The sequence below is a fragment of the Oenanthe melanoleuca genome, chromosome 1 (assembly GCF_029582105.1).
Source record: "Oenanthe melanoleuca isolate GR-GAL-2019-014 chromosome 1, OMel1.0, whole genome shotgun sequence".
NCBI classification, from domain to species: Eukaryota; Metazoa; Chordata; class Aves; order Passeriformes; family Muscicapidae; genus Oenanthe; species Oenanthe melanoleuca.
Window position 1 is genome coordinate 90677215 of NC_079333.1, and position 18992 is coordinate 90696206.

At 38.7% G+C, this 18992-nt stretch overlaps 1 protein-coding gene across 3 annotated transcripts in view; it reads right to left on the minus strand.

Annotated features, from left to right (window-relative positions):
* The window catches only part of NLGN4X (neuroligin 4 X-linked), a 160515-nt gene that overhangs the window by 130145 nt on the left and 11378 nt on the right, over positions 1–18992 (minus strand). For all 3 annotated transcript variants that reach the window (XM_056501053.1, XM_056501049.1, XM_056501060.1), the window contains exon 2: positions 240–323. The gene's annotated coding sequence lies outside the window, so the exon portion shown is untranslated. The remainder of the gene's footprint in view (positions 1–239; positions 324–18992) is intronic.

Here is an 18992-nt window from a genome sequence, read left to right on the forward strand (position 1 = left end):
AAAAATAACAATTCATGCTTACCATGAGTAAGCACATAAACAGCGCTAATGCTTAGAATGCACTGGATTCCATGTCTCATTGGATGAACACATGGTAAACAAACATTTAAACTGGATGTATATATTGCAAAGATATTTCAAACACATTTAAGAACACCAGCAACAGAGACCTGCTTTCTCTCTTTTACATAATTTTATGAAAAAAGAAATTGTTATGAAAATATACTTTTAGTACTTACCACTGTGTTGTATTTTTGAAAATGCTTCAGCATTCCCCCATAGGAGGCAGCATGATTTCATTTTAGTTACAGGAGAAATTTTTCCTGTCAGGAAAAAATACACAGTGCTTTTTAGTAAATGAAGAAAAGAAATTCACACAAATGAGTCACAAATGGTAAAAACAGAGGTTACTTAGTAAATCACCTGTAACACTGTTTATCAAGATTACAAAAAGAAATCACAATATCAATAACCACACAATAAACACATTAAGCACAGTGTATTGATTTCTGTCATAAAAATTATTAGCAATATTTTTTCTTTGCAGCTTGATCACTGCCAAAAACACAGTATTGCCTTTAAACTTGTACACCATAAAAGTATACATTTTTATGTACAAAAAAGGCAAGTTAATGCTTTAAAATCCAAGAAACAGAAGAAATCATGACAAAACACTTTGATTTAAATATTTCTCTAACCACATATGCATAGCCAAATATAAAATTTCAATAGCCAAATATATTAAAATATATTCAATTTAATTTAAATATAAATAATCATTTTTTAAGCCATTTTACTATTGTTTTTTCTTTCCTATGTGTAATTGAAAATTGTAGTTTATACTTCAAATGACATTTCAATAGATAAAATATTTCTGAATTATCTATCCATTTTAGATTTACTATTTAGACAGATTAAATTCCAGTATTTACCAACAGTCTGTTCTGTCAAGAGTATCTTGAGATACTTGATTTAAAACTCAAATCTTAATAGTGTTAAGAAAGGTATTTCAGGTAATTTAAAAAGTTATCAAGATTTTAATAGCTTAAGTACTTCTCTTCCCTCCAACACCAGCAGATTTTATGGGATTTACTTATCCCCTGCACACATTTGCAGAGGAAACATGCAGTCTATTTTTCTCTGTATCACTCTTAAAGGCACTTCTTATAATTTATTTTTATTTTTATTTTCACACAGATTGTAGATTCTGCAGTTTGAATCACAGTGAATATTCCCTCATGAATGCTTTGACTCTACAGCCAAACCACTCCTTGTAAGTGCAATTCTTTGTAACAGCTGCAAACACAGACCTCAATTCTGTGTAAACACAGTGATTATCTTTGTAAGTTGGAAATAAGTACCAGTGGATGGCTATGTGAACACACATCTGAAGAGAAGAAATTCAGAAATATGAAGAAAAGCAGTATTCTGTGGGAAAATAGGTTCTAAGGATAGTGCAGGAGGCAATCTTTCCCAATGATTTGCAGCTGTACTGATTACTGAGGAGTGGGAACAGCCTTGCTGCCCAATGAGGATGGGTGCTATAAACAGTGGGCTAGCTGGTTATAAGTTACTGTTGCAGGTGGAGCTTAAGATGCAGAGTCTGCTGCAGTTTGGGACGGAGGCTGCTGGCTGTGCTGTGAGGAGATAAGGGACATGGGGTCATGCAAGCAACAGATAAGGTGAAAAGATGTGTGAGGGACAGGCAGGGTTAGGCGGCTGGTTAAGGGACAGCTTGGGGTTAGCCAGTTATGCAGAAGGAAGACAGAAACTTGCAGAGAGGAGAGGAGTCAGTGCTGTGTGGAGCTGCCTGTGATGAAAGGCATTAGAGTTGCTTGAGTGAAGTCCACTGAAAGAAGGCATGTAAAGTTTTTAATAAAGGACTAGTGATGATGCCAGTCCAGTCCATCTCGACATAGTTACTACAGTATTCCTTATGAATAAGGAATGTGTGAAACATCCTTGATAACTGTCAAAGTGTCCATCTGGACACTTGGTGCAGGGGAAGGCTGGCAACACTTCAGATTTTTATACACACCCATTGAGGAATCAGATGTTGAAGTTTAGGATAATCTTAATTCCAAGATATAGTAGTGTCTTAAATCTATCCATATAACAATGGCACTTTTACTGGAGATTACATTGCTCACGTAGACTGACAGTCTTTCCAATTGTCCAACAGTAGTATGTGATTAAACTTAGGATATAAGAAATAAGGAAGGATTTAAGGAATGGCTGTCAATGGCAGAGAAAATCCACTTAAGCTAACACAGCTTCCCTTCTCAGTTATTTTAAACCTGCATTTCTTTATTTCAGCATCCTTTATAGTTTAGTTTCTGCTATGAGAAAGGAAGAGAACTCAGCTTTACTGGTAAACACAGGGATTGCATTTACTGTCACTCCATGGTACCAAAATAGACCCCAGCTTTAAAGCATAAAAATGAATTAAAGTATTTGTGAACTAGGTTTTCCAAGTACCTATGTGTTTATCCTTTTCACCTTCATATTATCTTGCACTGTCTTTTTCAGTCCTTGGCAGGCTGAATTTGATTGTAGATGACTAAATTATAAGTTTAGGTATTTTAGTAAACCACAGTGTCCATTTAAAGATCATGTTTAGAATTTACCTCAGCAATAGTCAACTGCTTTCCAAAATGTACCAGCTAATACTGTACTTCCTTTCTATCAGCATAGACACGCATTAAAAGACTACCATTTCAATTCTAAGACAAAATATAGGCATTGTCTGCACATTTTTTTTCTTTTTTAAAGAGCTACTTTGTCTTCATATCTGTCCTCACGTCTGTGACAACTAAAAAAAATTCTTCATAATAAACAAAATTTTATTCAAAATATGGGAACCTGAAAGTCCCTCTAAGCATATTTTTGTGAAATCTGTAACAGTTTTGCTTACCATTCCACAGGTGCATTTGTAAATAAATCTGATTGGGCTATAATGGCCCTAGTTTAAATGTTACCCAGTTTAAGCTCTCTGTCTCTGATTTTATTGGTGGTACAACAACAACCCAGTAATACTGACATTCTGTCATTATGTACAGTTATCTTAGTCTACTTGAGAAATAAAATCTGTTTCATAAAAAAATCTGTTTTGAACATAATGACCCACTCTCCAGCTATCCCCAAAACCCCTGACAGCTCCTAGAAATACCTAAATGCAAGCTACAAACTTTTATTTATTCTTTGATTCTCAAATTTATTCAACACAACTCCTGGACTATTGTAATTAACTTCTGTTTGTGCAGATAGGTTCATGAAGTCTCTCTAAGAAAATGTACCTTTTTGAATTCAACCTTAGCATCTTTAAATACATATTTAAACATGTCACTTTTACAGTGTTTATACACTTTTCCTTTTCAATTCAATTTCATACTAAGTTATTTCTTTTGCAAATTTTCCCAATAAATTCTCCCCACTGTTAAATTGAAAAAAACCTAATCTGTACTGATATATTTCGCAGCAATTAAATTTTTGAGTCTTTTTAACTATAAAAAGAAAATCAGAGATTAAACAGTGGGTTCTGAGTTCCAATTTGCAGAGTTGGAAGGGATCTATCAGGACCATCAAGTCCAACTTCTGGTCCCATGCAGAGTCACAACATGTGCCTGACAACATGGGTAAATGCATGCAGGAAGTTCTGTGATATTCCCTCAGCATCAATAGTCCAGAAGTCAGAATATCAAGTAAGCAGGTGTTGCTACTTCCACTTCTATTGCTTGGACAGTTTGGAAGGAAGGCACTGTTCAGAAGAGCAGAGCTATCTAGGTAGATCTCACAGGAGGAAACAGACACAGACCAGCTAGAGGAGTATCAGCAATATGGAAATGAAATACTTCTTTACCTTAAAGTATATGAAAGCAAAATTACTAGATATGACCATAGTCTTACTTTGTATTTTAGTGGGGAGAAAAAAGGCATCCTGAATTGTAGAAGACTTATTAATCTTCATGAGTCAAAAATGTGGGCTTCAAGTTAGAAAACGAACAACCCACTCTTCACATATATCAGCTGAGGTAATGTTGATTTTGAGATATCTAAGGAATAAGTGGGGGTGTCTTAATTTCTTTACTTGAACCAAATATAATTAAGTATCAAGTAATGCAAAGGCAGTGAAATGTAACTTTTCCTTTGCTGAATAGGCAGTAACTCTCTGCCTGAAGGGAGGGAATTCATCCAGAAAAAAACTCCCATTTTGCAGACCTAGTTTGCAACTTTAATCAAAAGCAGCACACCAGAAGACAGGAAGCCTCTCATCCACACAGTCCCTCCCAATATACATATTCTGAGTTACAGTCATTGTCTTCAAGCATATCAGAATGAGATGTGAAACTTGTGTTTCTGCTTTCTCCCTCTGACACACATTCCTCACGATTCTCTGCTAATTCTGTTTAATAATTGAACCTCTGAACCTTTCTGTACCTCTAGTCTTGATTTTTGCCTGTCCCATAAGGATACCTTTGTGGTAGCAATAGTCAGAGAAAGCAGGAAAAAGAGACTGATATTCCTTTGAAGCCACAGGTGAGGGACTGTATCCTCAGCCACAAATAACTAAAATATCCCACAAATCAAGTGGGTGGCTTCAGAGAGAAACTACAAGAAAAAGAAAGATTAGGTTTGTATGAATCTTGGCAAGGTCTAAAAGCAGGAAAAAGTCTAGCAGAGACCAAAGATGAACAGAGGAAGTAGGCAGAACAGCCTAACACAAACAATAAACAGAGACTGCTCTTTAGAGAAAATGAGCTTCTACCAAAGATAAAACAGCAGCAGCAAAGGAGCAGTAACACAGAAATGGAAAGGCTGATGCAGAAGGAGAGGAGAAATGAAGCTGTGTGCAAGGCATGATGGCAGCTAGGAACAAGTGATGTGAATTTGCAGTGCTTATTTTTTTCCATAGAGTAGTAACATTTCTTGAGAAATCATCTTGCCTTCAAAATTATTTGGATATGAATTTTTGCTAATACAACTGGCAAAACACATTTTAATTTCTCATGTGGGCTACATCAGAAACATCCTGAACCACCTATCAAAAAAAAAAAGGAGAACATGTGTGATATAGCAGATAAAAATATTAAAAATTCCTCCTCATCAGGAGAATGAGGATAAATATTTGGATAAAATATAATATACATTTCATTACAAGACAAAGGACTTAAAATATTGGTGCAATGAGGCTCCAAACAAACCTAATAATCAATACTACAGGCCATAACCTGAAATGTTGCAAGAAAAAAATAAACCAGGCTGAGGAGAAAAAAAACCCAAACCAAACCTAAAAAACAACTTTAAAAAACCAAAACCAAAACAAACCCAAAACACAATAAGCAGGCTGGAAACAAAGAGGCTAGACTCACTTTGAATCAAAACAAATCTTCTGAAGAATTTGCAAACTGCTCTGAGAAGTCAGGAAGAATTAAACTCATGAAGCCTAGGCCCAAAACAGCAACACAGACCAGAGAAATGCTGAAGATGCAGGAGGGAGTAATTTGGCGTGTTAAGAAATTCTGAATGGCAAATGGAACGATAAATCCCCTTAGGGAAACTCCAGGCTAGAAAGTAACAATGCCAAAAAAAGCATGTAGAACAAGACACAGAAAAACCGGAGGACATAAGAAATGTTAAGTCTAAGGTCAAACAGAAGGGGAGAGTGCCAGCCCTGTGTCAAAAGAAAAGGTTGAATCTCGAGCCATGGATAAGAGAAAGGCCAAGCCTGAGATTAAGGAGGAGGAGGAAAAGGAGGACGAAACAGAGCTAAAGGTGAAAGAGAGCAGAAATTAGAAGGGGAAAGATCAACCTGAATTATTAAAAAAAAAAAAAAAAAAAGGAAAAAAAAAAGACTAAGGACAAAACTGAAGTCAAAGAAACAAAATCCAAAGCTTCAAGACCATGCTGAGAAATACTGAAATTAAAGATCAGATGGAACAGCAAGAGTTCCACATAATAGCCTACAAACTTGTCAAGGTACAGCATTCAGAAATTGTAGATATGGAATAAGATGAATAGGAGACAGAATAATCCACCCAGTGGCATGGAGTTCAAATCATCTTTTGGTCCTCACTTCAAGCATCTAGTTAAGTCTCCTTCGGCCTTTTAAAATTATTTCTGTTTCTGAAACTATCAGCAAGAAATGTATGAAAACGCACTTAAATGGCTATAACAGCAAGGCTCTTGCTATGCTCGAGGTAATGTTAATTATCTGTGTCACTTTACTTTTTAAAGTTATTACTAGTAAAGCAATTACCTTTGATGAAATTATATATGCCTCTCTATGTATGAGCAAACACTGATAAATATACTTTTCTCCCTTATGATTTTTTTAAGACCCTAGTGATTCAGGAAAAAATTCCCCTAAAATTTTCACAGCCAGAAAGATTGGAATAACTAAAAATTCATTCAATAAAAAGTCATACATGAAAACTCTCTCATAAGTGGAAAAGTGTTTATCTTTTCATAGATGATATGTCAGATACTATCATTGCTGGTTACGCCACTGAGCTGGTTTTCACACACCCCATAAAAATGCAGTGAAATGTAACAGAAATTGCAATCCCGGGTATCAAGGTGAAATCAGAGAATCCAAATCTGTCTGCACTTACGAGATTGCCTATCTAGTTGCATAAATTTCCATTTCTGTCCTACTGAAACACCTTTCTGATGGACAAAACATGCACAGGGAGGCTATTCCAGTTCGGCGTTGATATAACTGGAAGTTGCCAAGGATACAAAGCACGAGGGCCCGACTGACAGCAACAAAAGTTCTGAGACGTTCCCTTGAAAACTGAGCTCTTTCTCATTTTCTCTTCTGTGGTGTTCACCAGTTGTCCTGAATGAACCTATAATGTCACTATGACATTTCACAGAGTGTGACCCATCTATCTGCCTCTCCAGAACGAACATTTTCAGAAAGTCTATCAATGTACCATGTCCGTGAGGACACCACTAGTGCTGAGCTACCCGGGGCCCAGGATCCCCTGTCAGCCGAGATTTCAGCGGGGCCGGGCACGGCTCCCCACAGCCCTGCCCGGCCATGGCCCCGCTGAGCCGGGCACAGCTCCGCACAGCCCTGCCCGGCCATGGCCATGGTCCCGCTGAGCCGGGCACGGCTCCCCACAGCCCTGCCCTGCCCGGCCATGGCCCCGCTGAGCCGGGCACAGCTCCCCACAGCCCTGCCCGGCCATGGCCCCGCTGAGCCGGGCACGGCTCCCCATAGCCCTGCCCGGCCATGGCCCCGCTGAGCCGGGCACGGCTCCCCACAGCCCTGCCCGGCCATGGCCCCGCTGAGCCGGGCACAGCTCCCCATAGCCCTGCCCGGCCATGGCCCCGCTGAGCCGGGCACAGCTCCCCACAGCCCTGCCCTGCCATGGCCATGGCCCCGCTGAGCCGGGCACAGCTCCCCATAGCCCTGCCCGGCCATGGCCCCGCTGAGCCGGGCACAGCTCCGCACAGCCCTGCCCTGCCATGGCCCCGCTGAGCCGGGCACGGCTCCACACAGCCCAACCCGGCCATGGCCCCGCTGAGCCGGGCACGGCTCCCCACAGCCCTGCCCGGCCATGGCCCCGCTGAGCCGGGCACAGCTCCGCACAGCCCTGCCCGGCCATGGCCCCGCTGAGCCGGGCACAGCTCCCCACAGCCCTGCCCGGCCATGGCCATGGCCCCGCTGAGCCGGGCACAGCTCCCCACAGCCCTGCCCGGCCATGGCCCCGCTGAGCCGGGCACAGCTCCCCATAGCCCTGCCCGGCCATGGCCATGGCCCCGCTGAGCCGGGCACGGCTCCCCACAGCCCTGCCATGGCCATGGCCCCGTTGACCTGGGCACAGCTCCGCACAGCCCTGCCCTGCCCGGCCATGGCCCCGCTGAGCCGGGCACAGCTCCCCACAGCCCTGCCCGGCCATGGCCCCGCTGAGCCGGGCACGGCTCCCCACAGCCCTGCCCGGCCATGGCCATGGCCCCGCTGAGCCGGGCACAGCTCCCCACAGCCCTGCCCGGCCTTGGCCCCGCTGAGCCGGGCACAGCTCCCCACAGCCCTGCCCGGCCATGGCCATGGCCATGGCCCCGCTGAGCCGGGCACAGCTCCCCACAGCCCTGCCCGGCCATGGCCCCGCTGAGCCGGGCACAGCTCCCCATAGCCCTGCCCGGACACTAAGCCGCACTTAGCCGGGCAGACAGTCGGCCGATGGCCCAGCCTGGCCTCCGCCCGCCAGAGGTTCCCGATGCCCGCGGCTGAAGCTGCCCCGGTGCCCTCGGCTGTCCTGCTCCTGACCCGGGGACCCAGGTCCTGGCTGACAGCCCGGCCCTTCTGTTCTCCATGCGGAGCCTCTGACATTTCTGCACCTTATGATGCCATAACACAATGTTATGAATGTGAATAAAATGTTCACATGGCAAAAAAGCCCAACTGTGACCGGACCCACGATGACAGACAAATGAGGAACATATCCTTCTTTCAGCAGTCATCATTCCATCTATAACATAATCACCAAAATCTACATCTTCTAAGCCCATATCTTTCCCCAGTCACCATCGTGACAACTATGCAGATTTAAGCAAACACATGAAGTTAAGCCCACACCAAACACTGCAGCAGAAGAAATTCACGCAATCTCTTAAGAAAGGAAACTATTACCGCTGATTTTTTACAATATTCCTCTATTTTCTGTTTCTCCACCAAGACTACCACCTCTTAAATATATATAAGCAGTAAATTCCTAAACTCTGAGTACTCAAATTTAGAGACTCCACAGAGACCTGAGTCTTACTCTTATCTCTATTCCTTTTCTCTAGCATTTTCATTTCTCTATTATAACCTATCTTCATTATTTTTCACGTGATTGAGCCACCTTCCCAGCACTTATGCCTGCCACAGAAGTACTGCTTCTCAAACTGTATAATTGGTAGATAAATCTGTTGTTAGAGATAGAAAGGGGATCTATCTATATTTCCTTAGAAGGTCGGTGTAAAGTTCACTACTTTGGTTTCAGCCCCTTAGGAAATGGTCTTCTGCATCACGTTTTCTAAGTATATTTTTTATTAAAATGTATGATGGTAACTCTCTTTACAAACTTTGCTAAACTTTGAGATTAGCAACTGAAATTTTAACACAAGAACATGTCTTAAAATTTAGCAATCAAAAATGAAATAAAGTAAGAACGACTCTTCCAAATAGAAAGCATTATATAAGGAAAGAACAATGGGGTTACTAGTTCAATCATTCTGCATTTTTGCATTAAATCATCAGGTAAAAACAAATGTCCAAACCACAATGATTGTATAAAGGTGTCATCACTGGACTACAGCCTCAGATCATTTAGACATTGACCCTTTTGTTTATCTTAATATTACATGTCCTTCCCTGCCACTGTCCCTTCTCCTTCCAGAAGGTACTTAATAATTTGCTTATTCTAAGCAGTATTTACCTTTGTAGAGATTATCATCAGAAGCTATGGGCAGACACAACCACATTCTACACTGACCTATGGACTAAAATCCACACAATTTAAGCTGCAAGAAATGTGTTTTTCCAACATCCTCACTAGTCTCAAAACGTTTGGTGAAAAAGAATTAACAGTTTTTTCACATGAAGGAACTTCTGATGAAAATGGGGAGCAGAGAGAAACAAACCCAAAGTACAACAACAGTCTGATGATTTTTAAAAACAACCAGTGTGATTAGAAGTATTCAAATATTGATTAAATAGATTTTTCTACAAATCTCATTTTTTCTCAGTTCAGAATTTCAGGTGTTGAATGGTGCTCAGTAACAGGACCAAAAGCAATGGGCACAAACCTCTGAGAGGTTGTAGGATCCCCCTCCTTGGAGATATTCAAACATTGCCTGGACACAATCCTGGACAATCAGCTATAGGTGTCTCTGCTTGAGCATAGGATTTGAGAAAATGATCTCCACAGGTCTCTTGAAACCTGAGTCAGTTATTCTGTTCTTCCGTAAATACATGGATGTTTTTCAAGAAAGACAGCATATGCCATCAACATGACTGACTCAAGCTAGACTCCAGTTGCAAAAGTTAAAGCAGATGTTCAGTGTTTGGTTTTTTCTAATTCATGCCAGTGAATCACTTCATCAATTACTCAGATAATGATTTCTCCTTACGGAGCAGCATAATTTAATATTAGCAACTAAAGAACAGCTTGAACTATAATCTCTGACATGTCAAGTGAATACCTTTTGTGAAAACTGAGCAAAAGTCTGATTCAAGTCAAGTAGAACAAGGATTGCTACAGTCCTACATACTCAGGTGTTGTTCTATCCTCAAGAGACAGGGGTAGAAATTTTAGGTCTTTCCTAGTTCATTTAAATTATCATACAGGATCACATGCCTTCCAGTGGAAAGTCACAGAGTCAGAACAGAAAACAACTCCATATTCTTCCAGCACCACAAAAAACTTAGTAATATAAAATGGGATGTAGGTACACTTACATCTCTTTTAGTCTCCCGGACAAGAAGAGAAAAAGTAAGTATCTATCTGGCAACCACAACCTTGTGAGCAAACATAAACACATCTGAGACTCACAAGACTTTTGCATTATGTTTATGAGAGCCCCTCTGAGCTTGCAGCTTAATTGCTCTATCATCTTCATTCCCACAGTTTTCTACATCACAAGGCCCCCTAGTAAAAACACAATTATCTTTCTTTTTGTGTATGTGGGGTTTCCCTTTCAACAGATAAAATAACTCTAAATAGGAGTAAACAGAAAGAGGCATGAAAGTAACTACCAAGCCTGTTCCAGATCAGGCCTCAACCTTGGTCTTCAGCTGAGTGTGCCCCAATTGTTTCAAATCCTGCCCCAGGTTTGCAGTCTAAATACAGGCAGAATTTACTTTGGTAACAAAGAGCAACAAGAGAAAATTGCAGAGAACTTACTTTTAAGGTTCCAATTCCTCTTCCCTCAAATTCATTGAGGAGAAAAGTCTTCCAGTGGAAACCTTTCTTCCTCTAATTAAATTCCATTCTGGCTTATCCAGGACGCACTTAAAATATCAAAGTATACAAAAAAGCAAATATTTTAAACTGTGTTTTCTTTTTTAGGGATAAAATGTGACAGAACAGCAATGATGGCACAGCCACTACCAGCATTACTATTATGTTGGGAGTGCATGAGAAGACTACAAGAGAAGTGATTCTGTCTTGAGGGGAACCTCATGATCAACCCAATTCCTCATCTCTAGAGCAAAAGAGGCAGTGACGCAAGTTGAAATGGATTTTTCTGGACAGAAAACTAAACCCTCTACAACTAGGGTGTGGCACCTGCAGTACAACCTCCCTCTTCACTACCAGATTACTTTACTGTCATTCACATGACAGAAAACCAAAGTCAAAACATATATTAAAGGTGACAGTGTGGCCCTAAATCCTTTTGATTAAGTTGAAGGCATTCAAAAGACATTTGTCTTTTGACAAATGAAACAAATGCACTTTGTTTAATGCTTGTACTAAGAATTGAGTCAAATGCAAGAAGTTAAATTAATTAATTACAACTTAATCATTCATTATAGTTTTATTGTGCTGAATGAACCAAGTACCAAATGTTAGATAAAGGTTAAGAGTTATGAGAGGTCACTGAAATACCCACAAGAGAAGCATTAACGCATGACAATGGATTAACTCAATCCCCAGCTAATCAAGCACTCCATGCACTAACTGAATCTATTGTATATAGAATCGTCTAAAATTAGCAGTGGACAGTTGAACAAGCAAATAACAAACACAATAATAAGAAGAACTCTCACATTTCCTCAGTGCAGGAAATCAATATGTTGGTAAATTTATTTAAACTCCATTATATGAACTGAGTAAGTTGCCTAAAATATTTCCAGTGTCTTGGAATATTTGCTGTAGATTCTAAATCTTCCCGAAAGTCAAATAAATCCTCTCTTGTCTCCCATCAGAAGGAGAAATGAAAAGATTTCTCTCACTGTAGAACTATATATAGAATCATTGTTCTGTATTTAGAACATTCTGTTTTCAGCTAGATCTTACTTGCTCTAGGCTGTCAGTCATCTTTAGATCTCCTGCCTGCAATAGCAATAGGTTATATCATATGCTGTTGATTACAGGTCATAACAAACCCAAATTTATGATTGTCATGAGTACAATATTTCTACTCTTTCCATTTATCTGGTTGAGAAGTCAATTGCTTTTTTCTACCCTGCTGTTACTTGGAAGAATAAAGATATTCATGAGTGAATGAACTATAAATATGTTGGCCTTTTACTATTTCAGTGTTAAAAATTGAAGAAAGGCTACAGTTTCTTTGAGCAGAAGCTAAGAGATTGATCCAGAGCCCTTTGAAGTCAACAAAAGTTCTCATGAGATCAGTAAACTGCAGAAGTCAGTCCACGTATTCAAGTCTCATACTTGCTGTCTCATACTTGGCTGCAGTCTATTGGACACGTAATTTTGGGAGGAAATTCTGACAATAGCTGGTAGTTGCTACTGGAAAATTACACAATACATTATCCAATTATACAATTATACAATAAAAGCATGGTTGTAACAGCAGTAACTATCACAAGGTCTCAAGCAGAGCATTAAAGATAAAACATATTTTAGAAGTCTCTTCTACAAACACAAAACTGCTGTCACTTCGCAAACTAGAAGACAAATTTTACCTCAAAAAGCTCTAGGAAGTGATCATGAACCCTGAGTGGCATGGTGAAACAAAGCTAACTCTGACCAAACTGGTACATCACATAATGCATTGTAGTGCAAAGACCACGGCTCAGGTCCCAGAGGACCTTCTGCCTGAGCAGAGCACCAGCCTCTGGAGGGCTAAACAGCACTGTGGTGTCACTGTGAGGATGTGTACTGATCATCCACACATCCAACTCGGAGTTGCTGCAGAGTGCTTTAAAATATTTGTAGAAATACTCCTCTGAGTACACACAGACTCCTGAAACGGACGTGTGCAGAATTATAAGTTGGAAGGATAATGACAAAGTGGCTTGATCTTCAAAAGTTTTGAAAACCTAATAGCTCAAAAGACCCCTTTGGTGACAAACCCCTGCAGCAAAAAAATTCTTGTTTTTCTCAGGTATTCGAAGCTCTAAATATTGTATATGTTATTTTTAAAAAAGAAATTCCCTAATCTATAAAAAATTTTCCAAGCACAAGCAAATATGCTAACAAAGGTATTCTGCATGCAAATAACAATTTGAAGTTTCTCTAAATAAGATAAATCTTCCAGTGATACATAATTTGTATTACAAACACTTAAAAGCATAGCAGTTTGCAATTCTTTTTTTTTATCTATTCACATGTCTAAGATGAAATTAAGACTCAGATATGGCTAATTGATAAATACCTGTTGTGTTGTAGTCATCATCTGATTTTATTTAATAATTCAATTCTTATATTTCCTCAGTAAACAAAAAGATATCAGAGCAAATGTTTGTTGTTTTTAAATACAGCTCTTAACACTTACAGGACTTTTTAAGTAGAGCTTTTAACTTTGCATTATTAATTTTAAAAAAATAATATTCTCAGGAGTTGAAAATTAACTTATGATATCAAGAAAAAATATCTGTAGAAAACACAGCTCATAAGCTTTTGAAACTAGATTCTTGCCATGTAAGCACTTCCAAATGTGAACAGAGATTACCATTATCACTTTCATACTGGTGAACAAAAAAATGCTATTTCACTCAAGAATTCACCTGCAACATATACCCTCCAAAAAAAAAAACCAAAACAAGTAAACCCTCCCCCATATGGTATTCAAGTGGAAGTTTTTCACAGTAAAACTGTTAAAGATGATATTTTTTCATGTCATAAAAGAATTTGAGTTTGCATTTGTTTCATATTTTAAATCACTCATTAAGAAAAAATATCTACATTAAGGCCATCAAAATTATCAAGTGGACACATGCAGTCTTTTGTTACAAATAAAAAGCATTGAAATGAGTGGAAGAATACATGTACATATACATGCACAAATCCTGTTTTTATTAGAACCTGAAAATTTTTCCTTTGAAAAATGTTTTTTTCATGAGTTTCAATTTAAAAAAATCCATATATGTCTAATTCTTTAGCCCATTTCATGTGAGAAATATGAACAGTTTCTGCTGAATGGAGAGACCTGTGCTGCAACAACCACAATATAAGCTGTTCCTTTCACTGGTACCCTTCAGTAAAATATTGAAACAGAATTATTTGTCATTAGAGTTATATAATGTGCTCAGCTATTATTATAAATAATGAAGCTAGTCTTCTGCTTCCAAATTTTCATATTGCAATTCATAATTCCAAGGGGTTTAAAATATTTAGTATTAGCTAGAAATGAAAGTTGCTGTTTTTATCGATGCTTTTGGAAGTTTAAATTTTATGTCTTGTGTTAAATACATTTCAGCAGGCAACACATGTGGAGATTTTCCTTCTGAAATACATATGAAATTTCCAGTGATTATATTGTGAACTTAGTCCTCTAAATGTAAGTCTTCTACATTGCATTTCACCACTCCCAAAAATCAGCCACATCTCCACTGTTTTCTGCTTAGAAAAGAGTAAGAGATGATAGTCTTGAGTTCTTAAACTCAGACACAGTAAAAAATATCTATTATAATTATTTCAAATAGATGCTATACCCTTTGTGTTTTTTTCACCCCTTTTATATTCAGAATAATTGAAGAACCTGTAAAACTCCTCCACACATTTCTTCAAAAGGATGTCTCACACCGAATGTACTTGGAGGTAATCAGCATATAAAATACTCTATTTCTTTCACACATAACAATTTGCATACATCAAAACTGAGTAGTTGATATTTTTTACATACTACTAACACCACTGAATGACAATGTTGGATAGAAGAATAAAATTTCTTGACACCAATAACCCACAAAAACCTGACAAATGTGTGAGCATGCAGGAGTTCAGAAAGGAAGATAGTCTAATGATTCAGGCCTCTGATAGGTACAGTAATAACCTAAAATTAAGGCTAGATCCTAGACTACCAATAGCATTCAAATATATCAGACATCCAACAATCCCACAGCTTCGTAAGGAGAATGTGTTTGAGAATGACACAAGTATTGAAACATCAAGAATTGCAAGTCATGGAAAGAAGAGTCCTGTATTTTAAAAGAAGACCTGTAATTTTATAAAAACAGAAATAAAAATAAAGCAATATATTGTAAGGGACATTTGCTTCACCAATAATATGGGTGTCTAGGACAGGCCTTAGAATAGGAAAGCCAATAGTTTGTAGTCTCTGGAACAATATAAACTGACTAAGATACAGTTTCACCTGATTAAATTCATTTATTCTTAATCTCATTCTGAAGCAAGCCTTAAAAAATATAAACTGCAATTCAAAATTCTTAATTATTCCTGTAAATTGCATTGAGAACCTAAAATAACTAATTTTTACACAACTGTCTTCAGTTTAAAAACAGATATCTGGTATGCAAGATGAACCAACCAACAGGAGACTCAAACAGGATCTTTTCTTAAAAACTTCAGAAAAATCTTACCAATCATCTGCACATACTTTTGGTAACCCTACTAGACAGTTAATCTGGTCAGTGTCTGAAAGTATCTAGATTGAAGGATAAGTAACAAATACCTTTAGTTATATTTTTTCACAGTGAAAACCGAAACCCACATCATTTCCAAGAGGTTCAGAACTATGATATTCAGTGGCGTCTGAGCTAAACTAGCAGTACATGCTAGGAGGGAGTAAAAAGCACTACAGATAGAGTCCTCACTGATCTGGCAGACATTTTTGAGAGAAAGATGCTCATCTACTAGTAAGAAAATCAGTGAAATACAGAGATTGTTGGTGCCTCACCAAAGTTGTCCTTATTGAACTAGCTGTAGAAAAAAAAAAGCATGAAATTTTTGTCATAAAGCTCAGCACATGTGAGCATGAATTGATTATCTAGAATATGTGGACTAAAACTGAAATGCATTCCTCTCTAGTTCTCCTAGTTTTTGCAATGTATTCAGTAGACATTTGACAAAAAATTTAAACATAGCCTTACTAAACATCGCCGATTCACAGTGGGAAACAGAGTAGCAACCCTGTAAAGATCTTTCATCAACAACTAATGAGTTAGGCATAAAAGGTAAAAGGAGTTTTGATGGTTCTTTCTTTGGGGTGGCAGGGGGAGGAGGGACATGGTGGCTGTGGGGTTTTCCCTGTTTTGTATATCAGAACAGTCCAGAATTAACATTCACAATTTCTCAGCTTCTTCAGTTTGTATCAGCCAAACCCATGAGTAAGTCTGACATCCAGCCACTGAACAACTGATCTCATTGTCCAAAGTAGTTACCTGGACTATTGAGGAACTTCTGCATTTTTTCAATGCTTTCTCAGAAAAAGCTGAAGCTAAGCTAAAAGATGTGCCGAAAAAAAAATTTGCCAGTGTTGGGAATAGTTTGAAAGACTGAATCAGTTGGTAACCAGCCCAAGAAATTCTGTGGGTATTGCTGTTTGCCACCACAAAAGCCAAGGTAATCAAGGATAACATTGTACTCCCTGCTGTGGTACCTCAGCTTCTAATGAATTTAGCCATCTGATTATGCAGCATCATTCCTCAAAGTACAGACTTCTGAATGTGGCATTTCTGGGAACAGCACCAAAGTATGACAGCAATCACTGTATGTGTTGCTAATGCCTGTGGCTAGATTCTGTATTTTGGAATACCTCGAGGCATTGGGTAATGTGGATATCAGGCAATTCTTGTAATGATTTACAAAGTCATAGTACATCTAAATGTACCATGGCAATTACTGTTTGATAAATGATGTAGTCTTAGGAAGAGAGGACATCCTTCCTTCCAAAAGATCCATTATGAAATAATAGAAGTTATAAAGGGATACAAAGTCACCTAGTACTTACAAACAGCATACAAAAAAGTTCTAGTTCTATTTTGGTGAATACAGTAAAACACAAAAAAATTGTGGAGTTTTGTTTTAAAAGATCAATATATTGTTTAAAAATAAAAGTACTTACTGATACACTATGTCTTTACCAAGAGCAAGGCAAAGACAAACAAAAATTCCCTTAGAATTCTCTATATGCCTTCTTTTTGAGAAAAAAGAAAGTATTCAGGCAAAACCTCTAAGTTATTTTTACATGATCCTAATTTTTGTATCTCTGATGTTGAGTTTAAGTGATCCAATACAAATTTTTCATTCATGAATGCTGTTACCCTGTAAGCTATCATCTTAGCCACTGAAGCAGTGTTTTCCAGAGCCCTCCAAACTGTATTTTTTTCTTTTTCCCTTGATGTTCTCACATTCTAGGTCTTATGTTGTTATTATCACAGTCTTGCAACTGCAAATCCCAATAGTGTTGTATGGTAGGAAAAACCATCACTACAGTGAGAATGGTCCCTCTTTTGTTTACCTTCCTGTTTCAGCTTTCCTTACCTTTTGTTTTGTAGACTTTACAGTACAGAAAACTCATATGTAGTGCATAGGCACACAACACTTGAACTAAAAATTACTATATTTCAATCGAGATCAACGCCCTTTGTGTAACAATACATGTGAAAATCTAGAATGAAAATTCTTTCCTATGGTTCTAGGCTGAAACCCTACATGGGGTTGTTGTGACTGAAGTATAGGACCCAGCACTTCATCTTGCTGAACCTCACAGAATTGGCCTTGGCCCATTGATCCATGCTGTCCAGGTCCCTTTGCAGAGCCTTCCTACCCTCCAGATCAAAACACCCACACAGCCTGCTGTCCTCTGCAGACTTCTGAGAATGCACATGATCATCAATAAAGACATGAAATAGGACTGGTCCCAGTACTGAGCCCTTGGGAATACCAGCTGTGGCCAGATGGCAGCTCAGTGTAGCTCCACTCTCTGGACCCAGCCATCCAGCCATGATTCAGCCCAGCCAGAGCACACCTGCCCAAGACAGGGCTGCCGGTTTCTCCAGGACAATGAGGGGGAGATGGTGTCAAAAGCTTTTCTGAAATCCAGGCAGACAACAGCCTTTCCCTCATCCACTAGACAAGTAACCTGGTCACCAAAGGAGATCACATTGGTCAAGCAGGACCTACATTTCCTAAACCCATGTTTAGGCTGGCTGTGCCTGATCCACTGGTTGTTCTGTACATGCCATGTCATGGCAGTCCATTAACTTAATACTTTCAAAATCACAATGGATAAGCAAGAGTGACTCCTGGCATGAGTTCAGTTACATTCAGATCAGAGAACACAGAAGCATTTCCCAGTCTGAGTGTTGGAGCTGTATTCTGATTCTGTATTTGGGCTAGACTCAAACCCTCATCTTCTCCTCTCCTTCCCTAAAGTGGCCATTTTGTGCATTTCTGAAGTAAGATGGAGTGGTGTTGAAGGTTGGGGTATATATCAGTCTACATATCTGAAAGCCATTTTGTCTTATACAGCCAACAGAAACTAGATAAAGAAAGAGAAAAATAACCAAATAATAAATTAATTCCTTTGTTTCTTTCTTCTCTCCCCCAAACAAACTATTCTCAAGATATATGAAAGACTCTGAATAGCATGTAACTATCTAGCAAAGTCTAGCTTCTTCTTCTTTTTTATTTTATTTTTTTTTGGTGGAATAATTTTTATGTTTTTGCAAATAAAGGCAATATATTATTCTAGAAAGTTGAATTCTTCAGCCAAACTTTTATTAATCTTCTCTAGAAAACTACTTCTAGTCTGAGATATCTTATATAGAAAATTCAGTGCTTCTTTATTCATAGAAAGTATGTACTATAAATAATCAATTCTTGTACATGTCAGAGCAGAAAAAGAAATTAGTGTAAAGTAATAAAAATGTTGTGATTAAGTTTTTTCATCCATTTTCTTCCTTCTGTACCTGCAACTTCTGCCTGTCTAAACATAAAATCTGAGTACATACTGGGAATTAGTATGGATTAGGAACTAAAATTCTGATAGAACATACTCTTCCTGTTTAATAAGAACCATCTGAAGGGCACAAATACATTTAAAATATAAATTTATCACTAAAAATC